Raw genomic sequence first — 17,594 nt, 5'->3', positions numbered from 1 at the left:
GAGGGTAACCAGAATAGGAAAGGCCCTGCGAACATCGTCAAGGAATGGCTACAACACATGGCAATGCTTTGGCAGGAACTCAAAGCACTCAAGTGAGGCAGAACAGCTGCCTTCAAATACGTGAACTGCCTTTGAAGACAGCTCTCCCTCCTCGGTCTGGGCTCGGAGAACACCATTCGGACCTGTTGGTGGAAATCATGGGATTGCCGACCCAAGGGGTGAACAAGCTGCATTATAAAGCAGTGAGTTCACCATCCCTAGAAGCATCCCAGCAGAGGCTCAAAGGGCATCAGTCCCTGAACAGCAAACAGATTACCAGAACCCTTGATGTTGTCCCTTCCAACTCTGGGACTCCGTAAACGTGTGGCCATCTGACGATGAAGGAAAAGGGCCCCAGGGAACAGTAAGAACCAGCTGGGCACACTTGGTCACAACTACCTGTTGGAGTTCCACTCATGGGTGGATTAATGGTAAGTGACTCCCAGGCAGTCTTAGGGTAAGGGGAGGAGACAAGGTTGAAGGTTTATACCAGCCTCTTAATGACAGATGAGCTCTACAGGGAACAGCAGAAAAGCTTCTACCGCAGGACCAAGGAGAGACAAGGCCAGAGTGGAGGGGAAGTGAGTTACCCGCCCAGGCCCTAGTGAAAGCTGTATCCTCTCTCTTCCCTGCCGATGCTCCCAGCCAAGGGCTTTGCACAGGGCACTACCTGTGCTCCAGATGGACAGGTAGTTGCTAAGCAGGAAGGAGGGTTCTGATACAGCAGAACAACAGGCAGCACCTCAGTCAAAAGACCTGGGACAGAATCAGATTGTCATCCAGCTGCAGGGGATCACTTCCTGCTGGCCACAGTTTTCTCTTCTGCTGAGAGAGGGGGCACTGGTGAGATGCAAGGTTGGGCCCTTTCGTCTCTCACCTTCACTGTGAAAGTACGGATTTCACAACTTTCGTTTTAGTGACATCGAGGCCACTGGACAGAAGCATCTGAGTGAGGCTCAGTGCCCAAGGTGAGGTTGGTTTCCCACAAGATGTGGCAAAGGCAGGTATCCCTGGAGAAAAATCTCCATCAGGACAGTGCTGGGAATTAGGGCCAGACACAGGAGACTCTGACTAAGATGTCTTCACTCTGTTTTCCCAGCCACATTCCTGGGAATAATGCTAAAAGTGAAAATCCCATTAAAAAATCCATGAATGACTGCCCTGTGCTCTCTAGGTCATTTCCACCCTGGAAGAAACTGATTCTCTACTTGTAACCTTTTCCTTCCTTTTTCAGATTCGAATCCTCCTCCTCTACTCCCTAGAGCCCACTGCTACTTACAGGCCTCTGTGGCTATTTTTTGTGTCAACAGGCTGTTTATTAAGCTCTTCCATCTCTTTCTTATGGTCGACCTTTCTTTCATTTCCCTGTTTGAGCCACAATCCGATACTTTCCATGCTACTAAGCCTCAAGAAAGCAGGAAAGTCAGTCGTGGGAGATTCCTTCATGGATCTGGGGGAAGGAATGGACTGGGCTGGAAGCAGAGACAGAAACAGAGAAAAGAAAAGGAGATCTGTTTCTTTCCTTGTTGCTTGCTTTTTAAAAAATGTACCAATTACTTTTCTTTAATCAAGTTTCTTTTTAGCCAAAGAAGATGGAAGGGAAAGATGCATAGAGAAGTATTCAGACTGATGGATCTAGACTTCTTTCTCTTTTTAAAAATTTTTAGAAGATTTATTTATCTGTTTGGAAGACAGAGTTACAGAGAGACAGAGAGACAGAGAGACAGAGAGAGGTCTTCCATCTGCTTCTTCACTCACCAAATGGCTGCAATGGCTGGAGCTGGGCGGATCTGAAGCCAGGAGCCAGAAACTTCCTCTATGACTCCCACACAGGTTCAGGGGCCCAGGGACTTGGGCCATCTTCTACTGCTTTCCCAGGCCATAGCAGAGAGCTGGATCAGAAGTGGAGCAGCCAGGACTGGAACCGGCACCCTTTTGGGATGCCAGTACTGCAGGCGGTGGCTTTACCCACTATGTCTCAGCGCTGGCCCCTAGAATTCTTTCTCTTAAGACCTCTGCCTCTCATACTAGATTTTATATATCCTAAAAGTTTGGATTCTTCAATTTTCTTAACCTCTATGTTATCAAAAACAAAAAGTGAGCTGAGAATTCTGGCATTTTGAGATTTTTAAGAGAAAAATGAGTGTTTCTACTAGATTAAATCATGGGTTCTCAATTAGTTATGGGCTGTATTCTCTAACGTCTCTCTGTTTCTCCCCCGCCCCCCACACACACGTGGTGGGGGGATGGGATAGGTCAGTGATGACAATGGGAGCTGAAGGCTTGGTTACTGGTGGGTCTGGAATGAAGCCATGGGCCCACACTTGATGTTCCCACAGTTCATGCGATTCAGTTCCAACATACTGGAGACTTTCTGTCTCCATGTCGAGTATCCTGCATGCCAGCAAACACCACATTCATCCAGCACTGTAAGAGCCCTGGGCTTGTAGCACACTTAGATGCAGGTGACAGAGAAGATTCTGACATCTCTTTCCCTTCGCATTAAGGGTTTCCGGAGCTGATGCTATATGTTGACTTCTTTTTTTTTTTAAGATTTATTTTATTTATTCGAAAGAGTTACAGAGAGAGGTAGAGACAGCAAGAGGAGAGAAAGGTCTTCCTTCCGTTGGTTCACTCCCCAGATGGCCACAATGGCCAGACCTTGCCGATCCAAAGCCAGGAGCCTGGAGCTTCTTCCAGGTCTCCCACATGGGTACAGAGGCCCAAGGACTTGGGCCATCTTCTACTGTTTTCCCAGGCCACAGCAGAGAGCTGGATCGGAAGTGGAGCAGCCGGGACTAGAACTGGTGCCCATATGGGATGCTGGCACTTCAGGCTAAGGCTTTAACCTGCTGTACTACAGTACCAGCCCCACTATATGTTGACTTCTATGCCAACTAAAGTGGGATATGAAATGATACACTAGGCCGGCGCCGCGCCTCAATAGCCTAATCCTCCGCCTGCGGCGCTGGCACACCGGGTTCTAGTCCCGGTAGGGGCGCCGGATTCTGTCCCGGTTGCCCCTCTTCCAGGGGCCAGCTCTCTGCTGTGACCTGGAGTGCAGTGGAGGATGGCCCGAGTGCTTGGGCCCTGCACCCGCATGGGAGACCAAGAGAAGCACCTGGCTCCTGGCTTTGGATCAGCGTGGTGAACCAATGGCAAAGGAAGACCTTTCTCTCTGTCTCTCTCTCTCACTGTCCACTCTGCCTGTCCAAAAAAATAAAATTAAATTAAATTAAATTAAAATAAAATAAAAAGGATACACTAGAGCTCCCCACTGTCAAGGAACTAACTGTGCCGTTGGCAGCAACTTTAGCACCCAAGAAAGTTACTCATTAGAATGAAATGCTGAAGTCTGGTCTTCCATGGAAGCAGATGAAGAAGTAACAAGACCTTGAGTTATTGTTTCCCACAATTGAGAGAAAACACAGAGGAATGGGTACCACCAGGCTCCTGTAGGCACTGGGGGTTACGATGATGTCACCAATCACCCCGAGGGCCGTCTCGTCTCTGTTAGGCCCTTGAGCCCAGTCTCCATCCCCGTGTAGTTCTGGGTTGAGAGACATCCCATCCTGAGCTGTAGGCCCGATCCCCAACACCTGCTCTTCTCTCTACTCAATCCCATAGTTGAAGATGAAAAACAGAGCTTAAGAAAATCCTGAATGAAATTATTTGGAAGAAAATCAAGTAACACAGGAAAGAGTCATAAGCCCTCCCAACCCCTCATCAAATGTATGGATGAAGTGGCACAGAGAATCCAAACAATAAGGAAATGCATGTATACCCTCTTCCCTCAGGGAGCTTCAATCCAGTTGAGACAAGGCTTAGACAAGTAAGACGTTAAAAACAATCCAATCACAACAGATTTAATTATGCAAATAAGACCTTAGAGGGAGGCCGTGGAGTCATCTCTCTGTCCTGGCCACATACACTGGCATTTTCTGGACAATCTGAGTTGGAACATTCAGTCTCATTGTTGGATCCCATGTCCTAATTTCCAGGTCAGAAAACAGTCACTGCAGTTGTACACCAAGGAGCTGAACAGACGATACAGATAGAGAACTTGAGAGGAGGGAGGATAGGGGGCTCAGGGTGGTCAGAGAGAATGTCACAGAGAAGGCCATGACAAGGCTGGGCAGGTAGGGGCAGAGAGCACATCAGCCTACCCAGCTAGTCTAGCCTTTCCAGGGCTTGGCCTCCCAGCTGTCTTGCCTCCTCTTTTCCGTTCATCCCTTCTGAGCCTGCTCCACCTGGATCCTCCCTCTGCCTACACGTGGCCATGTCCCAAGATCTGTAATGCACCATGGCAGATGAGTGCGGGGACAGGAGGGAGTGCAGAGGGCAGAGTGCAAACAACCTCCTCCCCCAACCACGCTGGTCACATTCAAAGTCCAGGCAGGACCAGCACTTGCCCCAGGGCCCTCCATGCCAGGAGCCGCTCTCTCCAGGCCTTGGGGCTCCTCAGTTCACAATGTGGCACCAAGGTCTGGCAGCTGCTCTGCCCTCACTCAGCAGCCTGGACTGCTGCCAACAGCAAGACCGCTGGTTCCTTGGAAGGAATGGAACAGCAACTCAGCAAGTATTCATTGAGTTTCCATGGTGGGCTAGACACAGGCAATCCGACAATGAACCAGAGACGGTCTCCAGTACTGAGTGGATGATAGCAACAGGAGAAATCAATGAGTAACAAGAAGGTAGTGTGGCAGTGGCAACCTTCTCTTCCTGGCTGACTTTTGGAAGCAGTTCTCTGTTCATGGAGGAGTTGGCCTTGTCCCTGATCCTTTGGCAGGAGCAACTCTCCCCTCAAGTGGTGGAAGAGCTAATTCTACTGAGACTGCCTTCCTCCTCTCTAAAAAGGGACAACCTGGCAGCAGACACAGGCCGGCCCTCCAGACAAGCTGGGGCAACCTCTCATTAGCAAGCAGACAGGTGAACTCCCACAGGAGCAGGGTCTCTCCAGAGTGGCAGAGCCCCCTACCCTTGCACCTTCTCCACCAAGCTGAAGAAATGAAAATCACACTGCTTTCACAGGCCATCAAAATCGATCGATCCCTATAAGACCATACCCATACAATCTGCATAAGGAACATCTCTGTGAGACCTTTCTCTCCTTCTGATGCTAACAAGTGCAGGAATTCCCAATGCTCCCCTTATGCAGACATCAGCATATAAAATCCCTATATTCTTCTTTTCTCAAGAATTTATTAAGCACGTATGCTGCATTCGATTAATAGACCCAAAGACGAATTAGACAGGGCTGCTCCTTGAAGGATGGGAAGTAGACTCATATCATTAAACAGTGCCACGAAGACCAGCCGTTTATTAGCAGTAATAAAGCAGGAGTACACTTAGGTGACACAGAAGAACTAAGGAGGAGCAGTGAACCCCACCGAAGGCCAAAGGGCATCTAAGGGAACACTGGGTACCTTCCCACGAGGGCCACCCAAAGGGTATCTAAGGGAACACTGGGTACCTTCCTATGAGGGGCACCCAACTCTTCCTTGGGCCATTCTGGAAGTTCACACGTGGGCTCAAAGCTTGGCAGCAAGCAGCCCTCTCAAGGGTGCTCTCCAGCTGCTCAACTTTCAACAGGTGGGGCAGCCATCAGTGGTGACAACACTGTTTTCTTCAGGGTTTATAATCCCAATCCCACAAGCATCCTTTAACTCCCTCCTTGTGCAGACAGCGGAAATGACATGAGCCCACTTTCCTACCTCAGCCTTCTTTGTACCCACCAAATGGGATCCAAAGCCTAGCAGAGAAGGTTTGGGGAACCAACGGGTGTGAGTGCATGCACCCCAGCCTAGATGGAGGGAAACAGTGATGCACACCCCATTGTGTGAAAGAGAAAGTGAAGAGGGAGGCCACCCAGAAAATTCTAGAAGGCATTTTAACTGAGTCAAACATGTGGCACAGCTTAGACCAGGAATAGTTGAGAAACAGTGTTTAAACCAACTGCATTAAGCTAAACTACCAAATGATTGGACAAGGTATGGTCTCTACCTATTAAAATTATGTACATTTCCTGTTATGCATCCTTTAATTATTCACCTTTTCCACTAGGCCTTCAGCTGTGTAAAGATCTACCCTACTCACCACCTCATCCTGAGGCTGACTATGAATACTGGCTAAATAAACATAAATGCGTGACCTTCGCTTCTTTCACCCCATTGAATATAGAACGAAAGGAAGTGAGTGTTCATACAGTCCCACACTGGGAAAACATCCCTAAAGGGAGGAGTTTTGAAGCCTGGGATATACTTCCAATGAGGCATGTGCAATTTCCTTGCTTGGGAAACTATGGCTCGAGTTGGCATCCATCAGTCTGGGATGGGCAGGTGGGGACCTGCATGGAAGCTTGGAGACTCCCAGTCCCTCTTGCACATTATGGATGCTGTGGCTTTGCACCAGATGCTAGCAGCAGGCTAGGTGTCCTTTGCACGAGGCCCTGTTTTCCAAGAACTTGGAGTGCTGCACAAATACCCAACATCTGTGAATTTCCACAGTACCTTCCTCCAAGGAATTCAGCACTCTTACAGACATGATCTCATCCATCCTCTCATTCCCTCTGAGGCAGGGAGGGGACCAACATGATTACCTCTGATGAACATGTGGGGGAACGAGGCACAGAGATGCAGAGAAACTTTCCCAAGGCGACACAGCAAACATAGGACTGCTGAAAAGGAAGAGAGGAGCTCTGGCTCAGTGCCTTAAGCTGGTTCCCTCTCCTGCCTTTGCCTTGCCATTGTGTTGACAGCTAGAAGCATTAAAGGAAGGCATGTATTACAAGAACTGTTGTAGTATCATTAAGAATGTCTGATAAAATCCAACAAAACCACTAAGAAATAGTTTTTATCATCACTCCCAGCTCTCTTCCTCTCCCAGGTCCTTACTCCAATGATTAAGACCCTGTGGGGGAACAGAAATGAAGAATAAAATGAAATCCAGGAGCAATAACTGTGGTGGGGAAGGTGCCAAAACTCTACCTCGAACTGGGGCCTGAGCAGTGGGGCTGGGGAGTGGAGATGGCTTTGGAACATGCAACGCTTTGGGAAGTCAGTAAAGGAAGGAAGCCGGCCCAAAGGAGAGTCCAAGAGGCAAAGACCAGCTGAAAGCCTGAGGTGAGGATGGACCCCCACCAGGAGGACCCCCCCACACCCTTCCTGTTATCAGAGGACCCTCTTAAGTAATCCAAATTCATGGCCATATCCATCACAAAGGATTTTCTTTCATTGAATCCTTAAAGTCCCAGCTGTCTCTAAAGAGAGACTTGACTCCCATACTTTTGATGGAGGCTTAAACTACTGAGTGACCACTATCTGTTTCAACTCAAATCCTGGGAACCTGAATATAAGGGACTGAGACACAAAAGGTGAAAATCTCAATGAGGTATACTGCTTTGTCCAAACCTAAGGGACAATGTCAAGTCCCGTCCAGATTCCCCTATCGTTCAAAGTGTACTAGGGCCTCCATGGCAGCCACTTCATCAAGCCTGGTGTGCCTGTCCCTCCACTTTGTGCCTTGGCCCTCTGTTTTCACAGAATTCTCTGTGTCTCCCACCCAGCACATTCCAGGAAGATCTACACACCAGTCTCCTGGGCCCCTTTTCTGTTCTGTATAGAGCAAGTGGAAGTTCTTCCCCGGCCAAGGCCTCAAACAGCTGACCTGATCTTCCCAGGTGTGAAATGGAGATGAAGAAAGAGAAGACGGATGCCATGGGTGTATTGATGAGGAGGGTGACTGATGACCCCCAGAAAGGCCAGTTCCAGAAGATCTCAAGTGGAAAACAAGTTGCAAGATCACCAACAGGGCAATGGGTTGTGAAAAAACCCAGGTTGGGATTTCAAGCACAATGGTCTTGAGAAAGAGGGAGATGTTGGAGGCAAGGGGAACCTGAGGTGGTACACATCTGAGACAGGGCTTCATTAAGATAGCAGAATCGTTTACCTGATGCGGGAGGGCGTATCAGCGATGTTCCTTACCGCACTTACGCGTCTGAGACAAGCGAATCGTATAAAGAGCAAAGGTTTATTTTAGCTCGCGGTTCTGGAGGTTCACAGTCCAACATTGGGGGGACCCACTGGCTGGGCATCTGGTGACGGTGTTCCTGCTGGCAGAGTCTCGAGGTGGCACAGAGCGTCACATGTCACCAGGGAGCACACATTTCTCCGGGTCTCTGTGGTCTCATAAGGCCACCAAGGAATCAACTGTGCTGGCTCCACTCTCATGACCCAGTCTATGTCAACCACTTCCCACCTTCTTAGTGTTATTAACACAAGACTTGTGGAGTACCAGACTATAACACATGCACCCTTAGGGGACATTCAACATTCAGACTGATATCCAAACCATAACATGGAGAGAACAGAACAGAGGATAAGGAGGAACAGGTCCCAAAAATGAGGGCAGCCAATCTCACAACTCCTATGTGAGTCTGGAAGGAAAGGTAAGAGCCAGTCATGGGAATGGACTCTCACCTAAAGAAAGGTAACAGCTGTCATGGAAGTAGGCTCTTAAGTCTAGGGTCCGCTCCTCTTAGAGTTCAGTTAGTACCGGAGCAGGTGAATTTTGACCCCTGCAGGGGTACCTCCAAGAGTGGGCCGGTTTAAGGAGTGATTCCCACCCTGCCATGGTCTTGTGTTTTCCTTGTGGCCCAGCTCAGGTTGTGACCTTGTTGAATCCCCAGCTCTCTGTTAGCACATACAAGCAGCTGACACAGAATTGTTGAACTTAAGACTAGTGTGTATTCTTCTTTACTCATGTGAGTCTTCTAATGGGAAATTACTTTTTTCCAAAGCAAGGCAGTTAAGATACTTCTTGGGCAAAGTGTTGACATAAGATAAACTCCTATAGTGCCTGTCCCAACATGAATTTAGCTGTGATGCGGGTTAATCTCAGGCCACTTTCCAAATCTAGCTCTCTGTAAACCACACAAAGCGAGATAGAGTGGGGCAAAGTCAATTCTATAGCTACTCAAAATGGACCCTTTTGCTCTGAGAATCAATGGACTGGACAGACTTGATTAAGTCTTTCCTTTATGCAGGCATTCTCAATAGAACTTACGGAATTAATGGAGACACTGACACACTGAGGGGCACACAGGGCTCTCAGAGAATACTCTGAATCTAGGTCCAAGGTCAGCATCAAAACCCATGGCTTTGGAGTTGCCACAAAACCTTCTTGCTCAGAATTTCCCTGAAGCAACATGATCTTAATGAAGCACAGCCAAACATGACGGAGGGCTCTGAAATTAGGGAATCCACAGGTGCTATTGCCTTTGGATCTCCAGGAGGAACACTAGGTGGCCAATGCTGCTGGCCTCCTCTGTGGATCACTGAGAGTCTGCATCCCCCAGAAGCATGGGATTCTCATCTTCTCTGTGCCTGGATCCTTTTAGCACAAGTGGAGGCATTGGCCAAGTCTCCTGGGGTGAGAGTTACAAAGAGTGGTGGCCAAAGGTTTCCCATATCCCTGGAAGACCTCCAGCATCCCAGGTATCACCTGCCCCTGAGCATTGGCTGAGGAGAACACACGGGCTGGGAGCTGAGGCAGGTGCTCCCCAGAATCGTGGAAAGAAGAGTCCCTCACTCTAGGTCTTGACCAACTGGTGAGAACAGGAGGACCGCTTCCTTTTCTACAGTTAGAACAAATGTCCCCATCTTCTGCAAAGAAACAAACTTAATGACAGTCAGAAAGTAGACCTCAAATCCTTTTTAAGCTCAGATTGTCAGTCAGCAGGCATTGACTGAACACCAAGTGCTCCACCAGAAAGGGAGCATTTGACAATGGCCAAGTCAGACAGAGCCTTCCTCTAATGGAAGGTTGCATGCTAGAGGGGACAGACAGTTGTCAAAGAAAAGGCAAATCAGACCATTTGAGGTCTGAGGCAGGAGAATTCTTAAAGCAAGGGTTGGGAAAGAATTTTTGAGGGTGCAATGAGCTGATAACAAAAGAAGAAGCAGTAAGCCAAAAGGAACACAGAGAAAGAACCTTCTAGAAGGACTGCAAGTCAAAGCTCCTAGGATGGGTTTGAACTGGTTATCTGAGGGATGGAAAAAAGAGTGAATGTTGCTGTAGAGGGGTGAATAAGGTGAAGAGTGGAGGGTGGGAGAATGTGGAGGGAGAGAGTGTGCAGGGAAGAGAGAGTGCAGAGGGAGAGAGGGTACGGGGAGAGAGTGTGCAGAGAAAGAGTTTGCAGGGGAGAGAGAGTGCAGAGGGAGAGACTGTGAAGGGGGAGAGAGTGCAGGGGAGAGAGAGTACAGAGGGAGAGACTGTGAAGGGGGAGAGTGTGCAGAGGAGAGAGAGTACAGAGGGAGAGACTGTGAAGGGGGAGAGAGTGCAGGGGAGAGAGAGTGCAGGGGAGAGAGAGTGCAGGGGAGAGAGAGTGATGGGGAGAGAGAGTGCAGGGGAGAGAGAGTGCAGAGGGAGAGAGAGTGCAGGGGAGAGAGAGTGCAGGGGAGAGAGAGTGATGGGGAGAGAGAGTGCAGGGGAGAGAGAGTGCAGAGGGAGAGAGGGTACAGGGGAGAGAGTGTGCAGGGGAGAGAGAGTGCAGGGGGAGAGAGTGCAGAGGGAGAGAGTGTGCAGAGGGAGTGTGCAGGGTAGAGAGTGTGCAGGGGAGAGAGTGTGCAGGGGAGAGAGAGTGATGGGGAGAGAGAGTGCAGGGGGAGAGAGTGCAGAGGGAGAGAGTGTGCAGAGGGAGTGTGCAGGGGAGAGAGTGTGCAGAGGGAGTGTGCAGGGGAGAGAGAGTGCAGAGGAGAGAGTGTGCAGGGGAGAGAGAGTGATGGGGAGAGAGAGTGCAGGGGGAGAGAGTGCAGAGGGAGAGAGTGTGCAGAGGGAGTGTGCAGGGGAGAGAGTGTGCAGAGGGAGTGTGCAGGGGAGAGAGAGTGCAGAGGAGAGAGTGTGCAGAGGGAGAGAGTGTGTAGGAGGAGAGAGTGTGCATAGGGATAGAGTGTGCGGAAGCATCTTCCAGCTAAGTGTGGGGCCATATATGATATTACAGGGCAAGTCTCTGGTGGTATTTATGTGAGTAAGTGACATGATGTGACTGGCCAGAAAGCTCACCCTGGCTAATATGGAGAGACTAGACTGTAAGAGAATGTGTCTGCAGGCACATGGTTCTTGAAATAACCCAGGCAAGAAGTGATGGGCAGGACAGGGAGTGAGCATTTGGTCTAGCAGCCAAGACATTGGTTAAAATACCTGTCCCATCTCAGAGAACCTGGGTCCAGCGTCAGCTCTGGTTCCTGACTCTAGCTGCCAGGTAATGCAGAACCCGAGACGCAGCAATGATGAATTAAATAAGTTGACCCATGTGGGAGACCTGAACTGAGTTCCCCACTCCTGAATCTGGCCTGGCCCAGCTCTGGTCAAAGTGGGGACTTGGGGAGTAAATTAGCAATAGGAGTACTCTCTCTCTTGCATTCTCTCTTGAATATTTTTTTGAAAGAGAGAAGTAACAAGGGCTTCAACTAGGTTTTCATTAGCAGACAAAGCACAAAGTATTTAGGTTAGGGATATATTTTGACAGTAGAGCTAGAGGTACTTAATGGTGGATTGACTATGGGGCATGAGAGAACACAAAGAATCAAGAAGGTCTCCCAGGTTTTCATCCTTCTTATTTTCTTTCTATAAGATATTCATAGAAAATATATGTTTTAACTGGAAATCTGTAATACAAGGTAAAACACGTAAGTCTGTAAGCCATTGGCTTGTGAGTTGTTTGATGTCAGGTTGGTCATGAATGTTGAATTAAAGAATCTACATATACTCCTCCTGACTTGTGTTGCCACAGATTCTTACATTAAGCCCTTCCTCCATGAACTCAAAAATCCCATGTCCTGGCCTGAACTTAGGTCAAATTCAGGTTAAGATATTTCTAGGGGCTGGTGCTATGACGCAGCGGGTTAACACCCTGGCCTGAAGTGCCGGCATCCAATATAGGCGCTGGTTCTAGTCCTGGCGGCTCCACTTCCGATCCAGCTTTCTGCTATGGCCTGGAATAGCAGTAGAAGATGGCCCAAGTCCTTGGGCCCCTGCACCCACGTTGGAGACCCGGAAGAGGCTCCTGGCTCCTGGCTTTGGATTGGCACAGCTCTGGCCGTTGCACTCTCTCTGTCTCTCTGCCTCTTCTCTCTCTGTGTAACTCTGACATTTAAATAAATAAATAAATCTCTTTTTTTAAAGATATTTCTAGAGGTTAAGTTCAAGACCTGGAAGCATTCCACAGAGCCTAAGTGTGGAGTGCTGTGTTCCTGTCATGCAGTTTTACTGGGCAGCCTCACATCAAGAACTACTCTGCCTTTACAACAAGATGTCAACAGCCTTCGTGGTCTCAGGGTGATGGCAAGAGGTTGTGTCCTGGGCCCCATTCCCAAACCAGAAGGTTGTGAGGCAGACCACATTGGGAGGATTACTCATCCAGGCAAAGGAAAAGAGGCTGAGAAGGCGGGAGATGGAAAACTGGCATTCCTCAGCACCAATCACATTGCAACATCTTTGTCTCTCAGTCTCCAGACTTCAGACAGACTCAGGCTTTGTTTCAGGCCATCTCTCTTCTCCGTCCACATGGACCCATTTGGCAAAAATCTTGCAAGTGGCCCTGGCTCCCTTGCTGGGACACTCCCCTGAATACCCGTCTCCTTATCTCTCTATAAATAGATCTGTGACAGGTGTCACAGATGTAACTTGTTCACACTCATCACTTGATTTCCTCACTCCCTATCAACATTCTTCAGTGCTTCAGAACCAAACCTTGAAGCCACCTTCAATTTTTCTCTTTCATACTTCACACTGACTCCACCAACACATAAGAGGGGATTTGTCCGTGAAATGGAGCCAAAATTTGAACATTTCTCACCATCTGTGTGACCACTGTTATCTCCCCTTGGCCGGCTGCAATAACCTCCTACTGGCTTCTGCTCTGCCCTTGCCCCCATGAAGAGGGGGCACATTCAAACACGTTCGTCATGTCACCTCTGTGCGGAGCCTGCAGGGGCTCCTGAAGCCCTTCACGGTCCTCAGCAGTCCAAACCCCCACAGCCTAGCCCCACACTCCCTTCCTGCCGGCTTCTCCAGCCACTCCCTCTCTTAACTGCAGCCCAGCCACACTGGCCTCCCTGCTATTCCTTACATAGGTTTGCTCTTCCTCAGGGCCTTTGCACTGACTGCTTCCTCCCTCTGAAATCCTTTTCCTCCACTGCTTGACTTGCATCCAGTTCCTGTGCACCTGCCATTGTAGCAGAGAGACCATTCCTGACCATCCTTCCTGCCCCTTCATCTTCTCTCTTCCTCTGCTTTGCTTTGCTTCATACTATGTATTATTAGTGAACACATTCCACCAAAAGTTCTTTAAAATGCCCATGTAAATGGAATTTTTAAAGCTTATTTTGCTGTAAAAATATTTTGAAATCCATGCTTAGGAGGGGTATTCAAAAAGCTAGGAAAATGTATATTATGAAAAAACTATGCGTAGATTTAAAAATGCTTTTGCATCAAAATAAAGCATCCTTTTAAAAAAGGTTTATTTATTTTATTTGAAAGTCAGAGTTACAGAGAAAAGGGAGAGAGAGAGAGAGAGAGAGAGAGAGAGAGAGAGAGATATCTTCCAACTGCTGATTCACTTCTCAAATGATCGTAACTTGGGTTGAGCCAGGCCAAAACTGGGAGCCAGGAAGTCCATCTGGTTCCCATGTGAGTGGTGGGGGCCCAGGCACTTAGGCATCCTCCACTGCTTTCCCAGGCACATTAGCAGGGAGCTGGATTGGAAGTGGAGCAGTCAGGGCTCAAACTGGCACCCATATGGGATGCCAGAATTGCAGGCAACAACTAAACCTGCTATGCCACAGCACCAGCCCCTAAAACTTACCTTTTAATTCCATTTTTTCCATCAACTTTTGAAGTACCCCAGCTGTTGTAAGAACTGGGGGAATGAACCAGCAGATGGCAGCTCACTCTCTGTCTGCCTCTTGCCTCTCTTCCTCTCAAATAAAAAATTTAAAGGTTCATGGATATACAGATTAAGAAAAACTGTTGGATTTAATGATTTCTTCTTTTGCACCAAAATAAATTTATCTTTCCATTCCACATCCCACTAAGTTTTTTTTTTTTTTTTTTTTTTTTTTTTTTTTTTTTTGACAGGCAGAGTGGACAGTGTGAGAGAGAGACAGAGAGAAAGGTCTTCCTTTTGCCATTAGTTCACCCGCCAATGGCCGCCGTGGCCAGTGTATTGCGCTGATCTGATGGCAGGAGCCAGATACTTATCCTGGTCTCCCATGGGGTGCAGGGCCCAAGCACTTGGGCCATCCTCCACTGCACTCCCGGGCCACAGCAGAGAGCTGGCCTGGAAGAGGGGCAACCAGGACAGAATCCGGCGCCCCAACCCGGTCTAGAACCCGGTGCCCCAACTGGGACTAGAACCCGGTGTGCCGGCGCCTCAAGGCCGAGGTTTAGCCTAGTGAGCCGCGGCGCCAGCCCCCACTAAGTTTTTGAAGTGCACAAATTTATGTCAGAATAGACTTGGAACTGTGTGAAGAATGCAGATACCAGAACTTGGCCCTGGGGAGATTTGGATTCAACTCGTGGAGTGAGGGCATGCAGAGGAAGGGGCTCACGGGGGCTGCACCTCGCAGGGCAGTTGAGAGCATGTCCCTGGGGTCGGAGATGGCTTGAATTCCATCTTGACTGCACTGCTGATTGTTTTCCAAATACCGAATCTCTCTGGGTGCTGTTCCCATTAACCACGCCAAAGCCCAGAATGAAGAGTAAGTGAGCTGGCGTTTGTAAAACTCTCAGAACGCTGCCTGGGACAAACGTCAGTGCTCTGTATGTGTGTGGTGAGGAGCTGCCCAGGCAGTGGGGTGGCCACTGGCACAGTCCCCAACTAGGGAACTTGTGATCTCCTGTGATTCTCTGTGCTGCTGTTCCTAACAGGGAAAAGGGCAGGGTCCTCATTTAAGGTCTCGTGTTAGAGGACAGGGCGCTTCACACACCACCTCTGACTCACTATGGAATCAGTCTCAACACGAATTAGACTTCCAACTGCGACTTTGAACAACATGCCAGATCAGGCAGGGTTATTTGATTTTTACACAGAAACAGGGGTTTGCAGAGTTGAAAAGACTCTTCAGATCATGGGTCAGCATTCTCTCAAGGACACGTGGAAATTTTATAAAAATGTACCCACATCTCAGCTCACAACGCAAATTTCAAAAGTACTCCCCCCAAAATCACTATCATACATGCCACATTCTCTAAACAAAACACTAGGTAAATTAAAAATAGCCATAAAACAAACCTCCCCACTCCCGTCTCAGTGAAAATGTAAAACGTGCTTCTTAACTCCAGCTCATGGAATAAAAAATTCATAATAAAAATTTTTGAACAAGAGGGAAGGGCTTTTGATGGTTTTTCTCACTGATGAGCCCATAGAACCTGTGCCTGCATATAAATGCTTGTCAAATTAACGAAAACAATGAGTAAGTGGACAAAGTAAATGATAAGACGTTTTCACATTTTTATTAGAAAAGAAATAGAGCTGGAAACTAATGAGTTAATTATCCAATCCCCTCCCCTCCAAAAAAAGTAAGCCCCAAGAAAGGAGGAAGGAAGTTAGTTATAAACAAAAAAATCAGATTGGACAAAATAGAAGACAAAACAATAGAAAATATAAATAAAACCAAAATCTGGCATTTTGAAAAGACCAATAAAATGAGTATCTGACATACTGATCAGATTTTTCAAAAGGAAAATAATGTAAACAGTATTTGGAATCGTGAAGGCAATATAATTACAGATGCAGCAAAGATTATTCACTTCAAAAGAGAATTCTATGAAGAATTTCATACCAATAAATTGAAAATACACACACAATGGACAACTTCCTAGGAAAATACAAGTTAAAAATATGGAATCAAGATGAAAATGAAACCTGAACAGTACAAAGCCAGGCTTGAAAATTCTGAGATTAAAAATCTAACCACAAACTCCAACAGTTGGCTCAGACATTTATCAGCCTCTCAAGAAACACATAATCCTGTCCTTCCATAAAGCAATTCCAGAAAACAGAAAAAGAAGATACTTTCCACACGGATACCATGCAGCTGGCACAACCTTGGCATGAAACCAGGCACACAGTCCAAACATAGAAGACTTTAGATCTCTATCAGTAATAAACATGGATGCAAAAATCCTACATAAAATACAAGTGAAGCAAATAGAGCAACATAATAAAATTAGTATATTATGACTGCTGTAATCTGTTGGGCCTCAGGGGCTTGAACCCCCCAGGCCCATGAAAGGGTACAAATAGATAATCTAAAGGCTAGATCTAATAATGCTTATTATTTGGAAGAGCCCCTCACCTGGAATACTCCAAACTGCTAAGACAACACATTGTAAACCTCACCAAGGAACCTTTCTGCATGCCTCCCGCCCTCCTCATCAGGGTCCATGTGGCACTCTGCACTGCCCTCAACAAGCAGCCTAAGAGACTGCCTGCTGCTCCAACAGAATGAAGCCTGGCTTCAAACCCCCTCGCCTCTGTCTGGGCAGGCTGAACCCCATTCTCATTACTCCCTCTCAATACTGCCCCTCCTAAAATACTCTTTTCTACTTAGCTGCCTGCTCGCCTTCTTCGGATGCTAAAAATCCTACAGCCTAAAAACACCCAAGTTGATTTTTTTCCTGGAATACATGTACAGTCCAGTTTAAAAGATTTATGAATGAAGCTTAATGCATTCACAGGTCAAATGAGAAAACCTGTGTGATGATATGAACTGATGCAGACATAGCATTTGATCATTTAACTTGCTTTAATAAAATAAGCACAGATGAGAACTTTCTCTAATCTGATTAATGATAGCCACAAAAATCCATAGCAAATATCCTGTGTATCAGTAAAATATTAAAAGCATCCCATTCAAAATCAGGAGTGAAGCAAGTTTCTCTACCTTCTAAAGTTCTATTCAGCACAGCACTAAAGTCACAGACCACACCATAGGACAAGGGAAAGAAAGAAAATGTAAGCACTGGAAAGGAAAAAAATGAAATTTCATTATTTACAAAAAACCATGCTCATCGACACGGAAAAGGTAAGAGGTACTTCCATTTTGGGTATTTATGGCACAGTAGATATGAAGATGTCATCCAAATACAGAAAACCTACTAATGCATGTTAAAACATATTAACACTATTTTTTTTTTTTTTGACAGGCAGAGTTAGACAGTGAGAGAGAGAGAGAAAGGTCTTCCTTCCATTGGTTCACCCCCCAAATGGCCACTATAGCCAGTGCACTGCACCAATCCAAAGCCAGGAGTCAGGTGCTTCCTCCTGGTCTCCCATGAGGGTGCAGGGCCCAAGCACTTGGGCCATCCTCCACTGCTTTCCCAGGCCACAACAGAGAGCTGGACTGGAAGAGGAGCAACTGGACTAGAACCCAGGGTGCCGGCGCTGCAGGCGGAGGATTAGCCTAGTGAGCCACGGCGCCGGCCAAACACTATTTTCTTTAAGCCATCTGAATTGATGGTATAATTAGGAAAGAACCAATTCTACATGAAAG

General features: G+C 47.5%; 1 protein-coding gene across 6 annotated transcripts in view; it reads right to left on the bottom strand.

Moving 5' to 3' along the window:
* Positions 1-17,594, bottom strand: part of ANO2 (anoctamin 2) — a 394,966-nt gene that overhangs the window by 117,240 nt on the left and 260,132 nt on the right. The gene's annotated exons all lie outside the window — the stretch shown is intronic.

Source organism: Oryctolagus cuniculus, chromosome 9, assembly GCF_051225735.1.
Source record: "Oryctolagus cuniculus isolate XC-2025 breed Fujian yellow rabbit chromosome 9, ASM5122573v1, whole genome shotgun sequence".
In the NCBI taxonomy this organism is placed as follows: Eukaryota; Metazoa; Chordata; class Mammalia; order Lagomorpha; family Leporidae; genus Oryctolagus; species Oryctolagus cuniculus.
Note: the sequence above shows the minus strand (reverse complement) of the source record. Positions and strands in the feature narration are given on the sequence as shown.